Source organism: Siphateles boraxobius, unplaced genomic scaffold (assembly GCF_051911475.1).
Source record: "Siphateles boraxobius isolate OS27281-9 unplaced genomic scaffold, OSU_SipBor_1 258, whole genome shotgun sequence".
Taxonomy (NCBI): domain Eukaryota; kingdom Metazoa; phylum Chordata; class Actinopteri; order Cypriniformes; family Leuciscidae; genus Siphateles; species Siphateles boraxobius.
The window spans coordinates 125001-150000 of record NW_027508874.1 but is presented as its reverse complement, the minus strand read 5'-3'; the positions used below and the strand labels follow the sequence as shown (position 1 = coordinate 150000).

Below are 25000 nucleotides of genomic sequence, written 5' to 3'. Positions count from 1 at the left end.
TAATGAATTCAGTCAAACACAAGTTGTACATGTAAACATAGCCACTGTGTAGGATAAGACTTGTTTTCAGAGAATATCAGTTGAAATTTTCAGAGAATATCAGTTGAAATTTGTTGGCAAATTGTCTTGTTTAAAGAATAAAGTTGACTAAATTTAGTTTGTAGGCTATTGACCTTTTTCCCCTCCAAGACACTCACTGAAGGATATTTAGATACTTGTACTGGGAATCAAGCAAAAATACTGAACAAGACAATCTTACACGAAGTACTGCATTTGATAGGAAATGTATTTTGAAATTATTTAAAATGAAGTTTGAATCAAAGAAATTCAGATGTAATACATGCCATGTAGTCATTAGCTGTGTTTCCATCCAATGTTGCGAATTTAACTTGTGCGCAAAATTGGAATTCGCATAAAACATTTGCGAATAAAGCCGCGTTTCCATCCCATGTGTTCAAGAGAATTAAATCGTCACTTCCTGGGAAATTGGCTCTAAATATCAGTAATAAACTGTAAGTTTCTGCAATCTTTCTCTTTTTCCCTCCATCATAAACGAGTGTCTCAAGCGTCAGGCGATACACAATAAACGCTGTCGTGTTCTCTAGCGTTCGGATGCTGGTGTTCGGGAACACACTCGTGTGTGTGTGATGCTTCTGGAGGAATTAAACCCAATCATTCTGATCACACACTTTCAGAAACTCCAAACCAGCATTAGAGACGCTGCGACGCCATTGGTCCACTGCTTACTCCAGATATCCAATCACAGCTGACACTGAGTCACATGAGTTTATTGTTGCACATCAAGGGATTCACTCAGTAAATGTGTTTCCATCGTATTTTGTGCATGTCTTCTTATCGGATAAATGCATCCACCTCAACTGAACATTTAAGTTTATGCGCATTTTTAAATTTATGTGCATCTTGGTGTTTCCATCCAGCGTTTTTTGTTTTTTTTCATGTGTACAGAATCTTATCGGGAGTAGGCCTAATAAGTCCTTCGGGTATGATTCTGTTTTACAAATTTGGACACTACATATTTCATGTACTGTTTTTCGTTTAATAGGGACGTAGGTATATTTTTCATACTTTTTGTAGTGAACTGAAAATGTTCTGTGTAAAAACCAAAATGGCAGCAGTTTTGGCAGTAAAAGATAGTTTGGTACCGATTGATATTTCCTTTCTTTTTAAAGACCATTTGATAATGATCTACAGACACAGAAGAAGCATCATCAAGCTGACGGTTGTCTATAATAAAGCGTATAATAGAGGATGAGTTCAGTTGTGATCGCGTGCAGTAATCCTGGCGTGCGAGGCAAACGTGTTCTTCGTTCTTATGTAGGAGGATTGAGTTTTAGCAGCCGCCCACAGATCATTAGTGCAGCCGGTGATTTATAAATGTGTGATGGTAGTTAGGAACATTGAGTCGAGGGTTTGTTTTTGGATGTTCTGTGTTGCTAGAATAATAATATTAGAAACAGGAACACGAGCTCTGATCTGAAACCCAGAGAGGAAACTTCAAGAAAACATTCAGGTTTACTTCTCAAGAAACTCTGAGTATTGGAGGTGGTCTGACATTTTTCATCAAGTTTCATCATCCAACCGGGTAAAATCGTGCGCCTGATTCTAAGCATGTGTGTGTAATTCATGGGCGGGATTATGGTAATTGCGATTAGGTGTGCAGCCTATTTACATATGATTGGAAAAGTCAGATCTGAAGATTACGAGGCATTTGTAAATCTGGAGAAGAGTTTTTGGGAAGGTCAATGTTATGCACAATTCACTTCAAATGTATTTATCATATTTATGAAAGTTTCATGAATGAAGGCCAGTGTGTGCTGTTTGTGTGCATTAAAGTATCGCATGAGTGTTTCAGTCTCCGGTGTAGGTCGACAGAAGATCCCTATGTAGACGGTAAAGTCACACACTAGAGTTCGGATTAGAGCTGATGTTTGTCTCTGGAAAACGATGATGTCACAGCACTGTGAAGATGGAAAAAAGTGTTTTATTTTTAAAGTATTAAGTGAAAGGTCATTCTTCTACCTGCGTATTATTACGTCTTTGTCTTCCACTTTTGTATTTTGTATTAAAGTCTCACTAAAAACATAATCACATCTGGAGGATGATGAAGTCTGAGGCCTGAAACATGCTGTATGCAAGAACACACACTCTTCTAGCTATACGTGACATTTTACTTTCAATTATAAGCATTCATTCAAGTTTGAGTTGGAATTTGCATTGCCGTCGTCTTCTATACGGTCAGTTTTCTCTTCCAGAAGAATCTTATATATATAAATATGATTTTTCATCTCCAGCTGAACAGGGAAATGTGCGGTTCTGTCAGAAACACTGGCGGGACAGTCTCTCAGTCTTCTGTGTACGATGATCGGCAAATGGTTCCACTGATTTTGTTTCTCATTTGCACAGCTGATTTGTTTGTAAAGGACTCTCAATGCACATTAATTTGCATGATTGCATTTAAATTCAGTCTTTTAGTCACTTTATTCCAAATCTCCTGCTGTGATCAGATCAGTTTTACTGGAGCGCCGGATCTATGTGAAGGAATTCTGAGCAAATCATGGACAGACAAAACACATTTTTCATTCAAAACGTGACTTTTTTTAAGCCCTTTGATGATATATGAAAATATACACCTCCGATATTTATGGATTTGCTCTGAAATGTTCCATCTTTTCATTGTTGCCAGAAGAAAATTTAGAGTGCATGTTTTCCACACTCTTTGAACAGAAAAATATTGAATTTATCAGTTGAACAATACATAGTACTAAATAACAATATTTAACTATATTTTTACTGAAACGTGTTAAATCGCACAGATTTTGAAACGATGATGATCTAATTGTTGTGACTCGATTCGTTGAAGTGATTCGTGTAAATGAACTCGATCAGTGTGTTGCTATTGAGACTCGTCTCTTTCTTGACTCTTTCATATGCATTTCATATAATAAATAATATAAAGCATTTAAAACCATTGCAATATTTACTTAGCTGGGTTATTTTCTTATTGCAATAGAATTATATGGTAAATGTTCTGTACATCACCCTGCCCTGTGTCAGAGTTTTCCATTTAGATGAATGTCTGAAGAGTGTAAAGCTGTGTGTGATCAGAATGATGTTCTTCATACACAGAGTTAATAAAGAGTCTAAGTGTTGTTGAATCAGCAGTTTCGGCTGGTCGAGGAACTGGTCAGTCGTTGTCTTCTTCGGTAATATACCAGTGTGATTTTAGAGTTCGTTTAATGAAGCGGCTCTTTGAAGTTCTCCGTGAGATCTGGGATTTCAACACTGATGCATGCTGGGATTGAGGAGATCAGAGCCTCACCTCTGGCTTTCCTTCACCACTCAATGTCCAAAGTAAGTACCAAAATGAAAAACATGTAGGCTGTAACTACTTCATTAGTAATGTTGATTTATTAATATTGCCAAGAAGAAGGTTTGATTTTAAAGTCGGTAACACTTTATTTTACAAATGTTACATCTATTTACCAAACTAATAACAGTAAATGATGCATAATTAACTAACCCTGAACCGAATCCTAATCCTACCCTAACCCTATAGTAAGTACATGTAGTTCATTAATATTACTCAGTACTTAAATATATAATTACACTGTAACAATGACACCTTAAAATAAAGTGTAACCCAAAAGTCTCATTTGTTAACAATAGTCGATGCATGAACTAGCAATGATCAATATATTGTCAATGTTATTTAATTAAAGTACGATTCATTGTTCATGTTTGTTGCATTCAACTAATGTTAACAGTTTTGTATTAGTAAAAGTTGTACATTATTTTACCTTGTTTTAAACCCTTTTAATGCATTCGGGTCCGTTTTGAGCCGAACGTATAAATGCTTTACACCAAATATTGCTGATTTCTATTTCTCTTTTAATTTCTCTATTACTTAGATTTGTCTCAAATTACGTCTAATAAATTCCTCATCTTTTCTACACTCACACACACATTTTTTCCCTCCCACTGAGGCTACATTTTGTGTTTAAACATACAAGAAATGTTTGTAGATCAAAAGTTCATTGACAAAATAGTCTAAATTTGATAAAGGGTTCGAAAGAGAAGTCCAGATCATATGATGATCTCTTTATGCAATCACGCAGGGCGTTCCCACCGCGTCTCGTTCCCTCTCAGGGAACCAGGGTTACATACGTAACCCGAGATGTTTGCAAATTTGTGTTTCCTTTGTTTCTCTTTTGGTTTTCTTCTTATCTTTTGTTTTATGGATGAGTTAAAAATAGGCAGTCTGAATTTGAATGGAGCTAGAGATTTTAAGCCCCCTTAAAACATTGGACGTTATCTTTGTACAAGAGACACCAGTACTGTTGATAACGAAGTTGATTGGAAGAGAGAATGGGAGGGTGATGTTTTTTTAAGTCACAAAACTAGTAATAGTTGTGGAGTGGTGTTGTTTTTTCCAAAAGCTTCAATCCTTAATCTGTTGAATGTGAAGAGATTATACCCCTTAACTGTCACCGTCCCACAGGTGGGACCTTCGCCATTTTCTGCAACAAGAATATTTCAATATAATTACGAGTGTTTAGGCCTTTATTTTGAAATAGCAATAAACATGAAAAATAAAGAAAGATTGGTAGAAACATCAGTTTGTTTTCAAAAGATAACACCAATTCAATTTTATGAGAAACAAAGGTCTGAAAATGTTTTAAATATAAAGAAAAATATTATGGATTCTCGGTTTGTGATGCGGCTGCGAGCTATAACGCACATATGTGCTCTTTTTATGCATTTATTAGAGGTTGAATTCAAATCAAATACTGCCAAACCACCCATACTACTTTTGAATAGGATGTCTACTTATAAATTGTATGAAAATTATGGAAATACATATTTCAGATCACTCAAAACGTGGTGGGGGGACTTCAAATCCCAGGATATTTTTGTGAAAATAAAATCACTTCTTTCTGTCCCAGAGTAAAGATAGCAAGTTTGAACGTTATAACTGATGACAGCTCACATGTTCAATAGGCTTCTCTTTATTAGATCAATCAGAAATCAAGCTGCAGTTTTAGTGCACTCACAGTGCATCAGGATAAAGTGTGTCTTTCAGCTCTGAAACACTCATGCGATCCTGAACTGCGTGATGAGGAGTTTTACATGCATTCACAATAAGGACTCCTGTCCTGATTCAATTTAAAATATCAATTTACGGCTATAACCACCGCTGCGCTCCGATAGCGCTTTAATTATTTGCTGCCGTGATGCGCTCAAAACCACTGCAACATGCATTATTAATATTCTTACATGCAATATCTGCATTTATAGGAGAGCGTTATGATTTTAACACAGCGGAACAACGTTCATGAACGAGGAGATAATGAGAGACTGTGTGATTGAGAGTAAAAGACAGATTGAAGCACATGCGCATGTATAATGAATGAGGAGGACACGCCTCAAACCACATTATAATCACTGCAGACTTCAGGGAATGTCCAACTTTTAGTATGTTGTGACAGAACATGTGACGCAATACTGTGATTTCTGTCTTTCCCTCTTCACTTTAAAGTAAAAGTTCAGGCAACCATGAAAGTGGAACATTAGAACTTTAAATGAGATATTTAGCAGAATGTTCACACGTTTCTTTGCACAAGAGTTTATTAAAGTCGTCATGAACTGAAAATGAACCCCATGTATTTTGTACACTTTGTAAAAAAAAAACTGTTTTATGTATGGTTTGCTAATGTTTCTATTAAGTTATAAAAGTGTTATTTATGAATGTTAAAAATATCCAGGTTTTTAAATGTTTTAAAATACTTTTATATAGTTATGCAGAGATTAATGGAACGTTATTATGGAATGTTCTCTGAACGCTCTGAAACAAGTAAATGTCAGACGAACATCCACTGAAATCCATTTTTACCATTTCCAAGTGAATCAAATTGTATTTGATGCTCAAATTGCTTGATGATTTATTGGTTTGAGCTTTTTTAAATCTTCTCTGTACCTCAGAGGATTGATCATGAAGAGAGAGAGAGAGAGAGAGAGTGTGTGTGTGTGTGTGTGTGTGTGTGTGTGTGTGTGTGTGTGTGAGAGAGAGAGAGAGAGAGAGAGTGTGTGTGTGTGTGTGTGTGTGTGAGAGAGAGAGAGAGAGAGAGAGAGAGTGTGTGTGTGTGTGTGTGTGTGTGTGTGTGTGTGAGAGAGAGAGAGAGAGAGAGAGTGTGTGTGTGTGTGTGTGTGTGTGTGTGTGTGTGTGTGTGTGTGTGTGTGTGTGTGTGTGAGAGAGAGAGAGAGAGAGAGAGAGAGAGTGTGTGTGAGCATGTGTGTGTGTGTGTGTGTGTGTGTGTGTGTGTGTGTGTGTGTGTGTGTGTGTGAGTGCGTGTGTGAGAGAGAGAGAGAGAGAGTGTGTGTGAGCGTGTGTGTGTGTGTGTGTGTGTGAGTGCGTGTGCGAGAGAGAGAGAGAGAGAGAGAGAGAGAGAGAGGGAGGGAGAGAAAGTGTGTGTGTGTGAGAGAGAGCGTGTCGTGCCAGTCTCTGATAAAAGGAAGAATAACCCAGCGAAGAGTGTTTGATCTCCTCCTCGCTGTTCACTTGCTGTCACTGTCAGCACATGAAGAGGGTGTGTGTGTGTGTCTGTTGTGTGTGTGTGTCGCTGTTCACTTGTTGTCACTGTTAGCCGTTGACGTTCACAGATACTGTCACACATAAACATCATCAGCTTCAGTCGAGCTGTCAGATCCTGTCCGTCTGTATGAGCTGCAGATTCACAGGTGTGTGTGTGTGTGTGTGTGTGTGTGTGTGTTCTGGTCCCGCTGAAGTCTCACCGTGACCTGAGGCCCCGTGTGTTCAGTGTTTGCAGCTCTGATTCTCTCACAAACACACAGACACACCCACACACACACACACACACACACAAAAAAGTCTCTCTCACTGACGTCTGGAGTGTGTTTCAGCTGTGAAGGTGTGTGTGTTTGTGTGTGTTAGGGGAATCTGGATTATTTATCTCTCCTCACCTTCACCTGTCCTCTGTGTGTCGTCTGTGTATCGTCTGAGTGTGTGTCGTCTGTGTATCGTCTGAGTGTGTGCGCGTCTCGTCTGAGTGTGTGCGCGTCTCGTCTGAGTGTGTGGGCATCTCGTCTGAGTGTGTGCGCGTCTCGTCTGAGTGTGTGCGCGTCTCGTCTGAGTGTGTGCGCGTCTCGTCTGAGTGTGTGCACGTCTCGTCTGAGTGTGTGCGCGTCTCGTCTTAGTGTGTGCTCGTCTCGTCTGAGTGTGTGCGCGTCTCGTCTGAGTGTGTGCGTCTCGTCTGAGTGTGTGCTCGTCTCGTCTGAGTGTGTGCTCGTCTCGTCTGAGTGTGTGTGCGTCTTGTCTGAGTGTGTGTCTCGTCTGAGTGCGCGTCTCGTCTGAGTGTGTGTGCGTCTCGTCTGAGTGTGTGCTCGTCTCATCTGAGTGTGTGTGCGTCTTGTCTGAGTGTGTGTCTCATCTGAGTGTGTGTTTCGTCTGAGTGTGTGTGCGTCTCGTCTGAGTGTGTGCTCGTCTCATCTGAGTGTGTGTGCGTCTTGTCTGAGTGTGTGTCTCGTCTGAGTGTGTGTTTCGTCTGAGTGTGTGCGCGTCTCGTCTGTGTGTCTCGTCTGAGTTTGTGTCTGAATGTGTCTCGTCTGAGTGTGTGCGTGTCTCGTCTGAGTGTGTGTGCGTCTCGTCTGAGTGTGTGCGCGTCTCGTATGAGTGTGTGCTCGTCTCATCTGAGTGTGTGTGCGTCTTGTCTGAGTGTGTGTCTCGTCTGAGTGTGTGCGTGTCTCGTCTGAGTGTGTGTGCGTCTCGTCTGAGTGTGTGCGCGTCTCGTCTGAGTGTGTGCTCGTCTCATCTGAGTGTGTGTGCGTCTTGTCTGAGTGTGTGTCTCGTCTGAGTGTGTGTTTCGTCTGAGTGTGTGTCTCGTCTGAGTGTGTGCGCGTCTCGTCTGTGTGTCTCGTCTGAGTTTGTGTCTGAATGTGTCTCGTCTGAGTGTGTGTGTCTCGTCTGAGTGTGTGCGCGTCTCGTCTGTGTGTCTCGTCTGAGTTTGTGTCTGAATGTGTCTCGTCTGAGTGTGTGTGTCTCGTCTGAGTGTGTGCGTGTCTCGTCTGAGTGTGTGTGCGTCTCGTCTGAGTGTGTGCGCGTCTCGTATGAGCTGCAGATTCACAGGTGTGTGTGTGTGTGTGTGTGTGTGTGTGTGTGTGTGTGTGTGTTCTGGTCCCGCTGAAGTCTCACCGTGACCTGAGGCCCCGTGTGTTCAGTGTTTGCAGCTCTGATTCTCTCACAAACACACAGACACACCCACACACACACACACACACACACACACACACACACACACACACACACACACACAAAAAAGTCTCTCTCACTGACGTCTGGAGTGTTTTTCAGCTGTGAAGGTGTGTGTGTTTGTGTGTGTTAGGGGAATCTGGATTATTTATCTCTCCTCACCTTCACCTGTCCTCTGTGTGTCGTCTGTGTATCGTCTGAGTGTGTGTCGTCTGTGTATCGTCTGAGTGTGTGCGCGTCTCGTCTGAGTGTGTGGGCCTCTCGTCTGAGTGTGTGCGCGTCTCGTCTGAGTGTGTGCGCGTCTCGTCTGAGTGTGTGCTCGTCTCGTCTGAGTGTGTGCGCGTCTCGTCTGAGTGTGTGCTCGTCTCGTCTGAGTGTGTGCTCGTCTCGTCTGAGTGTGTGCGCGTCTCGTCTGAGTGTGTGCTCGTCTCGTCTGAGTGTGTGCTCGTCTCGTCTGAGTGTGTGCGCGTCTCGTCTGAGTGTGTGCGCGTCTCGTCTGAGTGTGTGCGCGTCTCGTCTGAGTGTGTGTGCGTCTCGTCTGAGTGTGTGCGAGTCTCGTCTGAGTGTTCATGTGGGATCCGATGATCCTCTAAATGTTCATGTGAGATCCGATGATCCTCTCAGTGTTCATGTGAGATCCGATGATCCTCTCAGTGTTCATGTGAGATCCGATGATCCTCTGTGTTCATGTGAGATCCGATGATCCTCTCAGTGTTCATGTGAGATCCGATGATCCTCTCAGTGTTCATGTGAGATCCGATGATCCTCTCAGTGTTCATGTGAGATCCGTTGATCCTCTCAGTGTTCATGTGAGATCCGATGATCCTCTGTGTTCATGTGAGATCCGATGATCCTCTCAGTGTTCATGTGTGATCCGATGATCCTCTCAGTGTTCATGTGTGATCCGATGATCCTCTCAGTGTTCATGTGAGATCCGATGATCCTCTCAGTGTTCATGTGAGATCCGATGATCCTCTCAGTGTTCATGTGAGATCCGATGATCCTCTCAGTGTTCATGTGTGGTCCGATGATCCTCTCAGTGTTCATGTGAGATCCGATGATCCTCTGTGTTCATGTGTGGTCCGATGATCCTCTCAGTGTTCATGTGTGATCCGATGATCCTCTCAGTGTTCATGTGAGATCCGATGATCCTCTCAGTGTTCATGTGTGGTCCGATGATCCTCTCAGTGTTCATGTGTGATCCGATGATCCTCTCAGTGTTCATGTGAGATCTGATGATCCTCTCAGTGTTCATGTGAGATCCGATGATCCTCTCAGTGTTCATGTGAGATCCGATGATCCTCTGTGTTCATGTGAGATCCGATGATCCTCTCAGTGTTCATGTGTGATCCGATGATCCTCTCAGTGTTCATGTGAGATCCGATGATCCTCTCAGTGTTCATGTGTGATCCGATGATCCTCTCAGTGTTCATGTGTGATCCGATGATCCTCTCAGTGTTCATGTGTGATCCGATGATCCTCTCAGTGTTCATGTGTGATCCGATGATCCTCTGTGTTCATGTGTGGTCCGATGATCCTCTCAGTGTTCATGTGTGATCCGATGATCCTCTCAGTGTTCATGTGTGATCCGATGATCCTCTGTGTTCATGTGTGGTCCGATGATCCTCTCAGTGTTCATGTGTGATCCGATGATCCTCTGTGTTCATGTGTGGTCCGATGATCCTCTCAGTGTTCATGTGTTATCCGATGATCCTCTCAGTGTTCATGTGTTATCCGATGATCCTCTCAGTGTTCATGTGTTATCCGATGATCCTCTCAGTGTTCATGTGTGATCCGATGATCCTCTCAGTGTTCATGTGTGATCCGATGATCCTCTCAGTGTTCATGTGTGATCCGATGATCCTCTCAGTGTTCATGTGTGATCCGATGATCCTCTCAGTGTTCATGTGTGATCCGATGATCCTCTCAGTGTTCATGTGTGGTCCGATGATCCTCTCAGTGTTCATGTGAGATCCGTTGATCCTCTCAGTGTTCATGTGTAATTCGATGATCCTCTCAGTGTTCATGTGAGATCCGATGATCCTCTGTGTTCATGTGTGATCCGATGATCCTCTCAGTGTTCATGTTAGATCCGATGATCCTCTCAGTGTTCATGTGAGATCCGATGATCCTCTCAGTGTTCATGTGAGATCCGATGATCCTCTCAGTGTTCATGTGAGATCCGATGATCCTCTCAGTGTTCATGTGAGATCCGATGATCCTCTCAGTGTTAATGTGAGATCCGATGATCCTCTCAGTGTTCATGTGAGATCCGATGATCCTCTCAGTGTTCATGTGAGATCCGATGATCCTCTCAGTGTTCATGTGAGATCCGATGATCCTCTCAGTGTTCATGTGAGATCCGATGATCCTCTCAGTGTTCATGTGAGATCCGATGATCCTCTCAGTGTTCATGTGAGATCCGATGATCCTCTCAGTGTTCATGTGAGATCCGATGATCCTCTCAGTGTTAATGTGAGATCCGATGATCCTCTCAGTGTTCATGTGAGATCCGATGATCCTCTCAGTGTTCATGTGAGATCCGATGATCCTCTCAGTGTTCATGTGAGATCCGATGATCCTCTCAGTGTTCATGTGTTATCCGATGATCCTCTCAGTGTTCATGTGTGATCCGATGATCCTCTCAGTGTTCATGTGTTATCCGATGATCCTCTCAGTGTTCATGTTAGATCCGATGATCCTCTCAGTGTTCATGTGAGATCCGATGATCCTCTCAGTGTTCATGTGAGATCCGATGATCCTCTCAGTGTTCATGTGAGATCCGATGATCCTCTCAGTGTTCATGTGAGATCCGATGATCCTCTCAGTGTTCATGTGAGATCCGATGATCCTCTCAGTGTTCATGTGAGATCCGATGATCCTCTCAGTGTTCATGTGAGATCCGATGATCCTCTCAGTGTTCATGTGAGATCCGATGATCCTCTCAGTGTTCATGTGAGATCCGATGATCCTCTCAGTGTTCATGTGTGATCCGATGATCCTCTCAGTGTTCATGTGTGATCCGATGATCCTCTCAGTGTTCATGTGAGATCCGATGATCCTCTCAGTGTTCATGTGTGATCCGATGATCCTCTCAGTGTTCGATGGAAGAAATGAGTGTGATTTTAAAAGACTGTAAAAATGGTGAATAACTGTGATAGATCTAACCGTACATTTAATGATGATGCGGTTAAATTAATGAATTTACAGTTTTTGTAAGTGAAAAAGAACAAGCCATTGTATAATTTACAGTGAAAAACCGTACATTTACATTCCCATAATTCCTGAGTGACTGTATTTTTGTTGAAATAACTGTTTCATCATAGTTTTTCTTAGTTTTTTCTAATCGGTTATGAACATTTGGGTTTTATGCTACATTTAAAGCTGTTAAATTAATGTTTATTGCATTTTTAAAATGTCATGTGTCACCATGATGGTGTTCAGTGTTTGAGTGTATGATGTGCAGCTTCTATATAATAGTTTAAACATTAATGTGTAAAAGCTGTTTGTGATGAGCTTAGATTGATCATGTGACTCTCATCAGTGTATTACAGTGGTACAAAACAGATATTAGTACTTTGATAGATTAGTAAATTAACATTATAAAATATATTGAAATGTGTTTTTTAACTGTAAATTTAAGTTAAGTTTATAATACCTAAAATGTTGCTGTCGTATTGTTTACGGTAGATTTCTGGCAACCACAGCTGCTGTTTTTATACCATAAATTTAACGGGATTTATTTTACAGTGTCTGTCCTTTAATACACTTCTCCCTATAAAACTGAATGATGATTTAAATTTCTGCAATAATTAGAAATCAAATAAACATCATTCTGTACGCCCTTAAAAATAAAGGTTCCAAAGGGGGTTTTCAAAAAGGGTTCTGGTTCCCAAAGAACAGATCATAACAGAACAATTTTCTCATAATTCAAGAGCATTTTAATAATCTAAAACCTGTTATTACTGTAAATAACCTTGGAAAGAGTCCATGGATGTTAAAGGTTCATGGAACCATCAATGCAAATAAAGATTATTTGTCTGTAAATATGCACTCATTTGTTGACATAAGAAGTCGATGAACAAGAAGTTTTGGGAAAGATGAGATGTTTTCTAGAGTACTTTTGGAAAAGCATGTGTGAAAGTTGAGGATCTCTGGTGATCTCTCTCTCTCTCTCTCTCTCTCTCTCTCTCTCTCTCTATCTGTGATGCGTGACCCAGATATCAGTGCAAAATAAAAATGAAAAAAACTGAATATATTTTTGAGAGTGAATACAATATGTGTGTGAACTAAGATAGCTGAAGGAACTGATTATTAGAGAATGCTTTACCGTAGTAAAATAACTGTAACACACCTTTGAGTACAGCTTAAAGGAGTAGTTCACTTCAGAACTAACATCTCCTGATATTTGACTCTCTCCACGTCATCCAAGATGTTCATGTCTTTCTGCAGCCGAAAAGAAATGAAGGTTTTTGAGGAAAACATTCCAGGATTTTTCTCCATATAGTGTGTGTGTGTGTGTGTGTGTGTGTGTGTGTGTGTGTGTGTGTGTGTGTGTGTGTGTGTGTGTGTCTGTGTGTGTGTCTGTGTGTGTGTGTGTGTGTGTGTGTGTGTGTCCCCTCTACTCCTCTGGTTGGAAACAAACTGTTGCTGGTTTTGTTTATAGAAACTACATCCTGTTATATCGCGCGATCATACGTAAATTCGCGAGATATCGTGTGTCCATCGTGACTTCAGCTGTCAGTCATGGCCGTAGCCGTTCCGCAACAAATGTTGGTATTGAAGGACAGCGGAGCATGGAGCCGATCCTCAGCCGTCCCGCAGTTTGTGGAAATCCGGGGTAAAGCCTTGTTTATACTCGACGTGAGCGTGAAGGTGCGCGCTTGCAAAAATGACGTAATTGCGGTGTGGGCGGTCGCATCCGAAGATGAACGACTTCGAGGCGACTTTGTCCGAGCTGGTCTGTACAGCATGATCCTTCTATACACATAGAGACATTTGCATTGATGGGCGACCATAAATTGTGAAAAAAAACTCTCATTTTGTGAATAGGAACACATTTGCATTAAGCACCCAGTTTGCACTTGTCTAAAGTAACTGCTTACATTTACAAAATAAGCCTACAATAGCAGAAGTAAGGTTTAAACACTATGGTTTAAACAATTAGTTTACATGCAGTGAAAGTACAATAAACCTACTGTATTTATTACTCTTTTTATATGAATTTCAGCAATTAATAAACTATTAATAAACAGCAAACTTCACTGCTGATTCCTGGTGGTTTAGAGGAGAATTACTCCGAGTCGCCCTGTCGTTTCACAGAATAGCACAACGGCGAGCGCGTCAAGTATAAACGCTTCGTCCGTTTGGGGAGGTGCGCGCGCAGTCAGCGGAGACTCGCGCTCGTGATGACGCGTCGAGTATAAACAAGGCTTGAGTGTATGGCAAGCCAAAGTGTTCATAAACGCCTAGTCAGGCGTCTGATTGCACACTGACCCGTCAAAAGCGTGCCTTTCGACAGCCAAACGCACGTCCCTGACGCGGGATTTACCTTAAAAGCGCACGTGCGCTTTGTTGTCATGGAAAACGTGCGTCAGGAACCTTTATAAATATATATAAATATTATATAAAATATTAAAATATTTGAAGACTAGTTATCAAAAGAAATGACAGCAATAGATAAATACTAATATATTCTTCATTTGTGATGTGGAGGCAAACTATAACACACACTTTGATTCTTTCCGTACATTTTTATATGTGTTTTAGAGATTGAATTGAAATCAAATATTAACATTACTGCCCTAACTATTTCTGAATAGGATGTGTACTTCATAAATATTTGGAATAGTATGGAAATATAAGGTTCAGGGGCCGTATTCACAAAGAATTTTATTTTACCACTAGGAGTACTCCTAAATCCCATTAAAATATTTTAGCTAGGAGTTTTCTCTTAAAAGTTATTCACAACGCCTTTCAGACCTACTCTTAGTAAGGAAAAATGACAACTCCTAAACTAAGAGTGAGTCTTCGTTGCTATGGATGACGTCAATTCTCATGCACGAGTTTCCTCGCAATGATCACGGTGATTGGTTGTTAGATGACAGAGCCATCATGCGGAACATAACACAGACACAACAAATCATGGAATTACGACATCTAAATATGTCTGTGTCCTACACAAAATAATAATAGTAATGTCATCGAAATGCATATATAATGACATGTTTGTGCAGGCCCCAGTGAAGTGTAATTCTAAAAAGGCAGAAAGAGAGAGAAAAGTGGTCAATTCAATTCAATTAAATTAAGGTAGCCTAATACCCTAATGAAACCGCCACTTGCCTAATAATGAAAAACGACACTTGCATTAACACTTGCTTGGTTAATTGACATATTATTAGTATAGAAGCTTGTTTCCGCCACTGAATAAAAATAAATTAAAATAATTGCGACTTTTTTATCTCATTGCGAGATATGAAGTCAGAATTGTGAGAAATAAAGTCGCAGTTGTGAGATAAAAAGTCGCAATTAGCTTTTTTATTTTTCATTCTGTGGCGGAAACAAGCTTCCATAGCCTAAATAGACTACTTAAAGCAAGTAAATGTTGCTCCTATTGAAGTAATGTAATAGTTGAATGACGGTGGATTATGAACTCGCCAAAACGAAAAAGAAAGCCCAACTGGACGCAGGATCAGTTACTGCTGCTGGCCCAGTTGGTGCTGAAAAAATAAAAAAATAAAAATAAAAGGGAAATTCGACACTGGGATATCAAGTAAAACTAAGCGTGAGACATAGGAGAAGATTTGTTTGCAGATCAATTCAGCATTCCCGCTTGTGTCGCAGACCCCGGACGACTGCGAGAGGCGGTGATATGCGCTACAATCCTTTGTGAATAGGTCTTAGTGAGTTAGGAGTCCTCTCGACTTCTTTTAAGCTGTCCCAGACTTAGGTGCTACTTTTAGGGCTAAAATGCTTCGTGAATTACTTTTAGTGAAAAAAATTAGGAGTCCTAAAGTTAGGAGTGACACGCCCATTATTTTTAGGAGTTGCTACTAAATTCGCCAGTTAGGAGCTACTTTTAGCCTTAAAATTCTTTGTGAATACGGCCCCAGATCACTAAAAACATGTATGGAAATCAAAATGAAGTCTGGATGTCATCTAGTGGAAAAGTTTGGTACTGCGCACAAAAAAATCTTTACTAAAGCTCATTTATTGAGACATCAACCTAAAATCTGGCACAAAACTTGTTCAGATATGTAGCATTGGTTTTCTTGACGTTTTAGAGATGAAAATGTTTTGTAAATATATATAAAATACAACAATATGTATTTTATATATTTTTTAATTTTCATACACTTCTAAACTTTTAAAGTTTACTTTTACAACTTTGTTTTACTTCTTTAATAATCTGAGGAGTGTGCCCTTTTAGTAGGCTACCCTGTTAGTTCGCAGTGCATTAAGTAATGTTATATTTTAGTTTTAGCTAGATCAATGTGCACTGACCGCCACAGTGTTCTTGTCAGAGAACTCAGAGTCATGGATAGATGATAGCCTTTTAATGATTGCTTTGGCATCAACATGGATAGACATGTGCAAGTTTTTTTATCCGTTACTCGTACAATGTCCTTATAATGCAAGCAATCCCGCGAACTTTCCAGTCAGAACGGCTGATGGAACTCTATAGCGCTACGCTTATTCTCAGTCTACTAAATCAGCGTAGGCTCCGCAACTGCGCTGGTTGCGCACTATCCAGTGACGTACAGCGCTGATTCTGTGCGCATCTCCGTTATTCTGCTAAACATGGAGAATTCAGAACAGCCGCCCCCACATCTGAGAAGCAAATGTGATGATTAGAAGAATTCTTTATGTTTGCGGATTTTCTGTATTATCTGGCAGTCCGGGAAGTGGGATAAGACGGGCTACAGGTCGTGTGTAGATTTTACCCCGTACTTGAATTTCAACAGTTCGTACACAGTCATCTCTGCTTGGAAGGAGTTTCACCACACGACCTATAGGCCACTGGGCTCGTGGTAGGTTGGGGTCAATTATCATTACCACGGTATCCAGTGCAAGGGGCTCTGTTGGATGCTGCCATTTGTAGCGGGGATGAAGGGTTGGCAGGTAACCTCGTAGGTAACGGATCCAAAACTGATCTATTAAGTTCTGGCAATGCCGCCATCTACGTCTTCCTATCGTCTCAGGAGCGTAAACGGCTTGTGGCAAAGAAGCGTCCCGCCGCCCCATGAGAAGCATATTTGGTGTTATAGGGTCGGGATTAGCCACGTCAGCTGAAACATACCCTAGAGGCTTGGAATTGAGGATACCTTCCACTTCAACTAGGATGGTGTGAAGTACATCTTCTGACAATGATTGAGCTCCCACAGCGACCTGGAGTGCACTCTTGATGGAGCGAATCTCCCGCTCCCATGCTCCTCCAAAGTGCGGTGCATTAGGGGGATTGAATTTGAAATCAATTTGGTAATTTGCCAGTTGTTGTTGAAGCTGCGGTTCCAATTCCTTGAAAGCTGTTTGGAGTTCCCTGTCAGCTCCTTTAAAATTCGTGCCTTGATCTGAAAGGAGTTCTGCTGGTTTGCCTCGCCGGGCAATGAACCTGCGGAGGGCTAGTAGGAAGGCATCTGTATCCAGTGAATTAAGGAGATCCAAATGAATGGCACGTGTCATCATGCACTTAAAAATCACTCCCCACCGTTTCTCATTTCGTCTGCCTATCTTGGCAATGAATGGCCCAAAACAATCAACGCCTGTTGAGAAGAAAGGTGGGCGGAAGATGCGTAGACGAGCCTTGGGCAGATCTGCCATTTGAGGAACTTTAGGCTGTGCTCTCCATCTCTGACATTCTGGGCAGTGAAGTTGGTACTTTTTAATGACTTGTCGACCTCGCAAGATCCAATACTGTCTTCTGATTTCTGCAAATAATCTCTCAGATCCAGCATGTAGCAGCTGTTCATCATAGTCTTTAATAAGAAGCATAGTAGCTGAATGGCGAGGGTCGAGGACAATGGGATGAATATCAAGGTCACTGACATGCTGTAACAGCCGTAGCCTCCCACCGACTCTTATGAGACCTGTTGTTTGGTCCAGCTCTGGTGATAGATTTCTGAGTCTGCTGCTGCTATGAACTGGCTGGCCTGCCCTCAGAGAAACAAGCTCTTCAAGAAAACTTTGTTCTTGGTAAGCTCGCAGTAGAATAGCTTCTGCTTCACGGTAACTGTTAATCAATTGAGTCTGGTTTGGCTCTGCCACCCCATAGCATTGCTGACGTACGGCCTCGACAAGGTCCTTCCACGAATCAAACTGGTTTGCGTCTGGAATATTTTGTGGTACCGATGCAAAACTACAGAAAGTCAGACCTTTTAGTTCGTTGGACTTATGTGGCTGAGTGATGTGTGGTCTCTTAGGCCATTCATCTGAAGCTCGCAAGAGGAAAGACGGCCCATTACTCCATCTGCTCGGTCTAGTGAGCTCTAGAAGTGTTTTGCCTCTTGTCAAGTCGTCAGCTGGGTTATTCAGTGAGTCGACATAACGCCATGATCGCTGATCTGTCAGTTCTTGTATTTCGGATACACGTGTGCCGACAAATACCTTGAACCGGCATGACTCTGACTGTAGCCATTCTAGAACAGTTGTAGAGTCTGTCCATAGCGTGGTTTGTTTCAAGCAGAATGACAATATGGTCTGTTGACGTTTTGGGGCCACCTTTGACCTGGCCATTATGAAGGAGACATTGGTCGTGCCCTCATAAGTTGTAGAGAGGTATGTTACCGCTCCATATGCCCTTTCCGACGCATCACAGAAAACATGAAGGTGGTGCTCAAGTTCAGGATTATCCATTACTTCAGGAACATAGCAACGCTGGATTGAAACTGAGCTGAGGTGTGGTAATTCACTCTCCCAGACATTCCAAGCCTCACGCAGATCTGCAGGGAGGTCTGGGTCATCCCAATCTCTCTTCTTTGACCATAGCTGCTGTATGAGAATCTTGGCTCTGGTGGTAAAAGGTGTGATGAAACCCAAAGGGTCATACTGACTCGCTAGTATCTTGTAAACTGTACGCATTGTTAGTGCTGAATGGTTGATTGGTCGGTACTTGTAACCCAGTGTGTCTGTTCTACAATTCCAGCAAAGCCCTAATGCGGTTTCTTGAGGGTCACACCGATTGTGTTCAAGCCACAGTTCCATGTCCTGGATTCTAGCATCAGAAGGTAAGTGAGCCACTACTGATGATCGATTGCTTGTCCATTGCCTAATTTCAAATCCGCCATCCGCCAGTATTGCACGCAAGTCATCCACTCTAGTCTTGGCTGCTTCAGCAGTAGGTAGACTCTCCAGACAATTATCAACGTAGAAACCAGATTCGACAGACTGGATGAGGTCAGTAGTGCTGCGTGGGTGTTCTTTGACGTGCTTTTGTAGTACATAGATAGCACAGCAAGGACTGCTGGTTGTCCCGAACGGTAGCACCTGCCATTCATATACTTTCGGCGGGATCTCCCGTAGTAAATCCCGCCAGAGGAATCTCAGTAAGGGTCTGTCCTCAGGTAACAGTCGAACCTGGTGAAACATACCCTTAATGTCTCCACTGATCGCAACACAGTGCTGTCGAAATCGCAGTAAGACCCCGAGCAGGGATGGTCCCAGGTTTGGTCCTGGCAGGAGCTGCTCATTGAGTGAAGTACCTTTGTAGACGAATGAACAATTGAACACCAGACGTGCCTTACTATTATGGTAGACGAGATGATGTGGCAGGTACCAGGATTCCTCCGATTCATTAGCTTCTTTAACTGTGATCTCCTTGACGTAACCTGCTTGAATAAGTCTATTCATCTCACATTGATAGTCGGCTGCCTTCTCTGGTTGATCCCGGAGTCTCCTTTCGGTACTGCGGAGATTGGCAAGAACAGACTCCTGAGGAGCACGGAACTTGGTGGAATTATCAGTTCTTAACAAGGGAGCAGCATAGCGCTGAATTCCATCGATTAACACCCTGCAGGTCTTGCCATCTAGGATCTCAATAGATTCTTGGTCCTGTTTAGATCGAGTTAACAGCTTTTCACTGCGGTAAGGTAGAGCATCTAACTTCCACAGTCGCTCCACGTCTCTATAGAGGGTGTCATAGGCTGCTGCAGCGGTAATAAAATAACTCTGATGAGTGGAAGTTGACCGATTTGAAAGACCTTCAGGACCTTGAAGAGCCCACCCAAGTCTTGTACGGACTGCAACTGGTCCAATCTGAGTGTCTACATGAATTGTTTCCACCGCAGTAATCAGAGAGCTATTATCTGAGCCAATCAGCAACAAGGGCTGAACATTCTTGAATGACTGCAATGGAATATCTCTCAAGTGGACATATCGACGTTGAAGAGCTTTCACTGGGTAGCTCTGTTCCACAAGATCTAATCCATCCGCAGTGAAGGCATTCTGGATTCTGTACTTGACTACTGGATTGCTTCTGGAGGATACATCAAAGGTAACAACTAAGCCAGTCAGGAATATGACATCAGGAAGGATAGTACGTAAGGCTAAAGTTTCCTCCTTCCCTTCCAGCTTAAGCTGTTGAGCAGCGGCAGGTAGCAGCATGGTACGTTCAGCTCCGTCGTCTAATATCGCAAAGGTCTCAATTGTTCTGTCCTCATGATGTAGAAGCACCGGCACAACTTTCAGTAGTACTCGACCTGAGGGACTGGAAGGTGTGAGATAGATCCTACTGTTTAATGCACTGGTGTGCTTAGTCTTGGATCGCTGTTCAGCGATGCCATGGAGGACTTGGAGATGTATCTCCCCACAGATTCCACATGGTTTCTTTAAATTACAGTCCTCTGGATGATGAGAACGGCCGCATTTCCAGCACCGTTTCCCTTCTGCTATCCATTGCATGAGGGTTTCTGTAGATTGCTCCTTTATTTCTGAGCACTGGGTTATGTAATGTTCTTTGCTGTGGCAGAATAGGCAATGGACTTTGGATTTCTTCCATTGAGAGGGCTGAGATACAGGCTTACATGATTTGACACTTTGGGATTCTGTACCATGGTAGACTGAAGCATTCTGTCTTTTCGATCGGGTTGAATCCTTTCCCTGAAGTGAGTAGGAGGATTTCTCCTTTTGATAACGTTCAATTAGTCTACTGGACAGACGCTGTTGTTGATCTTTACTCTGCCCCCAACCAGAAAAGTCCTGAAGATTATATGGATTGAGGCTGGCGACATTCAACTTGCCTTGCATCTGTAAGAACTCAATGAAATTGTCTCTGAGATACTTGGGTAGTTTGCTGAGGAGCCGGTCTACATGGGAACAACAGCTGAGTTCAATGCCTCTCTGGCCCTCCAGGGACAGCAACATACTCACAAGAAGATGAACTCTTAAGGCAAATGACTGGAAACTACTAGCTTCACCGACCTTCACATCTGGAGCGTTGAGTATGGCTGCTATTTCGCTCTGTGCTAATTGATGTGGCTGTCCATAATGCAACTGTAGGGCCTGCATTGCTGCCGTATATGGCCGAGCTTCATGTCGACAGGACTGTCCAATCATTTGAGCCTCTGGAAGTTTAAGATGTTCAAGTAGCATGTGATAAACGGTGTAAACGGAAGTTGTGGAGACACAAAGCATGATGATGGAATTGAGTCAACTGAACTATTATTCAGTGCAAGTGTTTGCTGGGCAGACTGAGCTTCTATGGTACCCTGTGCCACGTTTCGTATAACAGGAACTTGTGAGATCGGAGGTAATTGAGCTCCCTTTTGTGTAGGGCTCATTATATCAGGCAGAGATTTTGCAAAGTCAACTGGTGTCTTTGTAAAGCGTGGAGCAGTCGAGGTAATGTTTGGTCCAGGCTCAGGGGAAAGTGCGCCCTTCTGAGATGCTATATCTGCTTCTTGGAGTGAGAGGTTATCTGCTTCCTCCTCCAGAAGGAAATCATTAATGCGTTTTAACATATCCTGTTGACGCTGCTGCCTTTTCTCATAAAGAGACAGTCTGCTTGTAAGCTGTGCAATCTCAGCTGACTCCTCCATCTCAGCTGCAGAGATATTTTCCATCAATTTTCTCAGGGACATTTTATCAGTTGATTGAACTTGTTCTGTTCTACGTACTGGTGTAGACATACTCGGCACGGATAATGTTCTGTCCACAGCTCGGTTTACAGCTAAAGGCACTGTATGTGTTTCTAGTGAGCTTAGTGGGGGACTAGTTGACCTTGAAAGGTTATAGTCCATAACATAGTCCTCCAAGTGCTTGGGAAGTGTACTCCGTCTCACCGGTCTCCCAGCTGATTGCTCTGAACTGGACGGGTTATCATCAGGCAATGACATATCTGTAGTAGTCAGCATCCGGCTCGAAGGACCATGTTATATTTTAGTTTTAGCTAGATCAATGTGCACTGACCGCCACAGTGTTCTTGTCAGAGAACTCAGAGTCATGGATAGATGATAGCCTTTTAATGATTGCTTTGGCATCAACATGGATAGACATGTGCAAGTTTTTTTATCCGTTACTCGTACAATGTCCTTATAATGCAAGCAATCCCGCGAACTTTCCAGTCAGAACGGCTGATGGAACTCTATAGCGCTACGCTTATTCTCAGTCTACTAAATCAGCGTAGGCTCTGCAACTGCGCTGGTTGCGCACTATCCAGTGACGTACAGCGCTGATTCTGTGCGCATCTCCGTTATTCTGCTAAACATGGAGAATTCAGAACAAGTAATGTTAACAAATATAACTTTTTATTTTAATAATCAATAGTACACGTTGAAATTAACATTAGCAAAGATCAATAAAGGCTGTAGAAGTGCAGTTCATAATTAGTTCATGTGAACTAATGTAGTAAATATATGAAACCTTATTGTAATGTGTTACCGAAATTACAACTGGACAATGTGCGAGATGGTCTGGAATGACGGGATTAAGGGACTGTCGAGGTGCTGAAATAAACACCAGTGAACGTGAAAACCGAGAGTTGTTTTTCTTTTTTTGTTTCAAAAATACTTCTGGGGCATAAAACCCCGGCCGACAGAAACAATCTCATTATGTCAAATCCCCCCACAACCATTTTGGAGTTGTCTTTCTTTCTTTCTTTCTTTCTATCTTTGTTTACCTAAATGCTAACTATACTGGATTTTAATAACTCACCGATTATAATCCTCTCCTCTGTCAAATTTGCCATTGATAATTCCATGCCGTTTTGCTTGGGTTTAATGATAGGCTAATACAAAAGTCCTAAACCACATATAGGGACAAAAGCATGAGAGATTCGATCAAGAAGTGAGCACACGCTTTCGACTGCGATTTCGAGAACACTATAGAGAACGAGAACGTTCCTTTCGCCCGTTTGTACACTTCACACACTTTTGCACTGCCTGTTAGGTTTACCTGTTTACACCTTTATAACGTGCGTTTTGTCCTACTCAAAACACACGAATTCGACGCCCATTTTTGTTACGATAAACGAGCGTCAAAAACGTGCGTTTTCGGTGACCCTAAAGCGCACGTCGATAACGTGCGTTTTAAATAGCAGATGACGCGTTGAAGACGCGTGTTTGATGCAAAAAACACGCGTTTCTGACGCGTGTTTTCCGTAACCACATGGCGCACATTAACGCGCGCTTTTATGGTAATTCGCGCGTCAGGGATGCGCGTTTGGCTGTCGAAACGCACGCTTGACGGGTCAGTGTGCAATCAGACGCCTGACCAGGCGTTTATGAACACTTTGGCATGCCATATGAGTGTGTGCGCGCGTGTGTGTGCGTGTGTGTGTGTATGTGCGTGTGTGTTTGTATGCGTGTGTGTGTGTGTACTGCTGATAAGCAATGATGAATTGCAGTGAAATGTGCAGCTCTATTATCTAAAAGGTCAGGATGTTAAGCTCTGGTTGATGCGGTGATTTCTTGAAGGAGCTCGTGGCCTTTTCTCCTCTTTCTCTCTCTCAGTTCTTCCTCAGTATGATTCGCACATGTTCCTTGTTTTCAGATTTCTCAACCCATACATCTAAATATCAGGTGAGAAACCTGAAAACAAGTAATCACTGAACACAGTGAACACATTTTGCACCGATTCTGTGGGGATTCAATGGAATAGAAGCATATTTAAACATGGAAAAATGTGTTAAGTGCAACAGAGTACATTGAAAATCTAATAAAATTAGCCAAAATGTTTAATAAACACAGAGTGAAAGATGTGTGGATTTCTGCAGGTTTATGTATCGGTCTGATAACGCATATCTATTTCATCCGTTTATTCATTATAGCACTTATTATGTTTTCCCATATGGGAAACTGCTGTACATCCTCTAATAAACTCTCAAAGATTACATAATTTAGGAAGAACTTGGAGAGGAACAAAGACTTTCTTCATCTCTTCAGGTTCTGTACTGCGTGTAAAGCCTGTCGACTCAGTAGATTTTCTGCTTCTCTTTTTTCTTACAAGAGAAGGACTGTGGATTTTATTTTAATTGCACATCAGACATGAACTGAAAGTCTTGATGGGTTTGAAGCGTCTGAAACACACAGTAATGGAGTGTGCCTCGAGGTCAGATTGAGGTGACGTGTCCTGTCATAACTCTGGACATATTACAGGTCCTATAATAGATCATGTCAGTTATTTAATGGTGTGTGAACCCACAGATCTTCAGACGCCAGTGTTCATCAGCTCAGACGAGGATGGAGAGCTTCACATGTAATATATCTAATCCTCTTCCTCAGAACATGCTTGACACTCTTGTTTAGCTCTTTATTTGTTCTATTTTAGTGGTTGTTGTGGCAGCATCATATGGGGTTGCCATGGAGACAGTGATACAGTCACATCACACTCAAAGTCGTCATGAAAGGGAAGTTGTGCTGTTCTTTTCTCCTCTATTGTGTCGTATATCGAGAGAAACGCTTCAGGAACAAGAACAGATGTGGGCGGGGCTTGATTGTGTCTGTGGGGAATTGACTGGATGGTTGTGGTTTGCTATTGGCTGATCTCATGTGAGTGACAGGTTATAGCCCCGCCCACATCATCAGAGAAGAGATGCTGCAAGAGGAATTTATTCTCATTCAACATTATTAACACAAAATGATGCGCACCCATAAATCGTTTACAATAAACTGCTATATTCTGTAAAAAACAAAACAAAAAAAAAAACAAGAATTGTCCATTTTTATTTCATGGTGACTTTAAACCTGTTTGATGAATCTCTGAGGTTTGAGAGTGAGTGAGTTCACACCGGAAAACACCTTTTTATAAACCACAAAACATGCTTCGCATTCATGAATTGTGAAGAATTTGCCTGCAGATTCATCATTTACAGCCAAACCAACATTTATTCAGACATCTTCAACATTTCTACATTATCACAGTTTATTCGCTATAGTTCAGACAAAGGTAATAAAATATGAGAAGTTATTAAATCAGTTGATATTTGACTGGTTTTGTCCGTCCTTCTGTTAGACTCTCACACATGAATTATGTTGAATATCTGTCAGCTGTTGAATTTAACTACACAATTAGATAATACCAGTTTAGCTCAACCAGTTACCAAGCAATGCTTCATGTTGTTCAGTCTGTGTGTAAAAAGCTGCATTAGTTATTAAAGAAAAAACACTTCAGCAAAACATGATCAGCTCAAAGTGTCCGAATAATTATTGGTCCCAAATATTAATAAATATTACTGGTAGTCACTGTATGAAGAATATTTGGGTATAATATGTCACAGTTTACTTT

At 42.0% G+C, this 25000-nt stretch overlaps 2 protein-coding genes across 2 annotated transcripts in view; one reads left to right on the top strand and one right to left on the bottom strand.

The window, feature by feature from the left end:
• Positions 1 to 530, top strand: part of LOC143751430 (voltage-dependent T-type calcium channel subunit alpha-1I-like) — an 80082-nt gene extending 79552 nt beyond the window's left edge. The window contains exon 23 of the mRNA XM_077244030.1: positions 1 to 530. This exon is cut by the window's left edge and continues 1523 nt beyond it. The gene's annotated coding sequence lies outside the window, so the exon portion shown is untranslated.
• Positions 1 to 25000, bottom strand: part of lgals2b (lectin, galactoside-binding, soluble, 2b) — a 140711-nt gene that overhangs the window by 72000 nt on the left and 43711 nt on the right. The gene's annotated exons all lie outside the window — the stretch shown is intronic.